The 2707-nt window shown below is 46.3% G+C and overlaps 1 long non-coding RNA gene across 1 annotated transcript; it reads right to left on the reverse strand.

Annotated features, from left to right (window-relative positions):
- Positions 1 to 831: 831 nt before the first annotated feature.
- Positions 832 to 2066, reverse strand: LOC124699780. The gene is made up of 3 exons (XR_007001518.1): positions 1180 to 2066; positions 1016 to 1086; positions 832 to 932 (listed from the first exon to the last, which is right to left on the reverse strand). It is a non-coding gene; the product is annotated as an uncharacterized LOC124699780 (long non-coding RNA).
- Positions 2067 to 2707: the final 641 nt, after the last annotated feature.

Below are 2707 nucleotides of genomic sequence, written 5' to 3' on the forward strand. Positions count from 1 at the left end.
TGTAACCCGATAAGATAACAATAACGGTAGCGAGGTAAAACAACACTAGCATGCACTACGACTCGCAGGGCAGACCCGATAACCAAACAATAGCTGTAGGAGGTGGTGGTGGCAATATGGGCTGCTTGAGGTAACAAGTGGAAAGGACACGTGACAAGAACGCAACTTAAGGATAGCATGAGGGAGAAGGCAAAATAAAATAGGTGAGCGACTCCTGCAGGGACAGGAGTATAGGGGAAAATGCTTGCCTGTTAAAGCTTGCCGAGGGACATCCGGAGAACTTGTCGTATCTCACATCACCACTTCGCGATCCTATCCGAGAAGAAGCAAATGCTACAACAAACATCGGATGCAAATCTTACAACTACGGATAAATAAGATCCAGCATGATCAAGATGATATGCATGACATGGCAAATATGGTGCAATGCAACATATCCATATTAATCGGAGTCGGAACCCCGGACAAACAAATTATTATGTTCGAGTTGCATTTACTACCGACAAATTAAATGGTTGTTAGCATGGCATAACATGGCAGGGGTGAGCTACTTCAATATTAAACGGAGCGGGGAAAACCATATTCGGAATCCGAAATACTCCGCATATATGTGAGGTGGACATGCATAACTATCAACGCGCGACATGATGCGAGATGCAAACAGATGAATGGATGGCATATTCATGTTCCTTGCATTTTTCTGAACAATTTTCATATATAAAACATTTTATTTCGAGTTACAGATAAGGAGATATGATTTTTACAAGATTTGCAAAAGAATAAAATAGACAGAGAGATAGGGGCTGATACAGGGCCGGACCTGAGCAGTGGATAGCGGCCTGCCGCACGCTCGGCGGCGAACAAGTTGGCGGCAACACGGGCCGAGGCCCAGTAGGCGCTGGATCAAACTGGGTCGAAGCCCGTCGGTGGATCTGGGAAACAAAAATGCTATGTAAATTTGAGTCCAACGGAATTTGAGCACAGGACCTTCTGATCGAAGCACAAGGGTACGAACCAGCTAGGCTAGTTGCTGATGTTGAATATGCAAAGGCTCCACACGAATTGAAGCATCGTTCGCTGCGAGATCTGAACCAAAAGAGAAGAAAAAGGGTTGGATTTATATGGCAGCCGTGGGGATTTGAACCTAGGATCTCATGAGCGAAGGAAAAAGGGCCGAACCAGTCGGGCTGCTGCGTGGATGGTGTCATGAGATGGGCGCCCATCAACCTGAAGGAGACTCGCAGAACACGAGGATGAAGCCCATGGCGGAGGAGCTCTGGTCATTCATGGATCCGGCGACTCGGAGCAAATCGGGACGAGGTGATTGGTGTCGGGGATGCGCACGGTCACCTGGAATGTGTGGACGTGCTCGGAAGGGTCGGTGGAGGTCGGAGGCGGCCGGAATTGAGGACTTTCTCGCCGGAGTTGGAGAGGGAATAGGCGATTTTGACGTTGATTAAGCGAGCCCCGGCTCGATTCCTTTGGAGGGGATGAAGATGGCGACGGTGCGGATCTTCTGGTGGTCTCAGCTCGGGGAGGGGAGGTGTGGAGCGGCGGCGCCATGGTGAAGAGGATGGTGGCAGTGGGGTTTTCTTTCTCTTCGTTTGCTCACAGAGAATAGAGAAAAGATGGAGGGATGTAGGTGGCGGCGGCGTGGAGGGGAAGAGAGGCTAGGGTTTTGAAAGGGAATAAAAGGGGAGGAGGGGAGCAGGTGGAGGATCGTGGGAGAGGGAGGACCACGGCGTGACGTTAACAGAGAGAAAGACACGCCGTTCTCGTGCTCTCTCGTGAAGAAGACGCCAACGAAGGGAAAGAAACAACGAAGAGGTACGGGCCGGGACGAGGGGGTTGGGCTGGAGAGGTGGGCCGCTGGGAAGAGGGGAGGAGAAAAGATGACGGGCCAAGGAGAGAGAGGCCCAGGGAGGAGGAGGGTTTAGGGGTTTTCTCCTTTCTTTTTCAAAACTATTTTGCAAAGAAGATTTGAAACCATTCAAACAGATGTTTGAATTTTGAATAAAGAAGCGGAGAGAAAGATAAAGTAGGAGCCAAAGATTTTGTAGCAAACATAAAATAGTTTTGGTTAGGGTTTTGTTAAATGAAAAGATGAGGGATGGTTTATTATAAAAACCATATGAGAGGGGAACAAAATATGTTAGGGTTTATAAAATAGTTTTTATTTTATTTTATTTTGTGAAACCATGGATGATATGATGCATATGCCATGATGATGCATAAAAGTAAAGAACAAGAAAAATCTATTAGGGGTACTATCCGGGGCCGTTACATATAACAAGTACAATATGCAAGTATGTCGGAATCAATGCACAGTTCACACAAGTGTTTGCTTCTTGAGGTGGAGAGAGATAGGTGAACTGACTCAACATAAAAGTAAAAAGAATGGTCCTTCAAAGAGGAAAGCATCGATTGCTATATTTGTGCTAGAGCTTTTATTTTGAAAACATGAAACAATTTTGTCAACGGTAGTAATAAAGCATATGAGTTATGAAAATTATATCTTACAAGTTGCAAGCCTCATGCATAGTATACTAATAGTGCCCGCACCTTGTCCTAATTAGCTTGGACTACCGGATCTTTCCAATGCACATGTTTTAACCAAGTGTCACAATGGGTTACCTCCATGCCGCCTGTACAAAGGTCTAAGGAGAAAGCTCGCATTTTGGATTTCTCGCTTTTGATTATTCTCAAC

Source organism: Lolium rigidum, chromosome 3 (genome assembly GCF_022539505.1).
Source record: "Lolium rigidum isolate FL_2022 chromosome 3, APGP_CSIRO_Lrig_0.1, whole genome shotgun sequence".
Lineage (NCBI taxonomy): Eukaryota > Viridiplantae > Streptophyta > Magnoliopsida > Poales > Poaceae > Lolium > Lolium rigidum.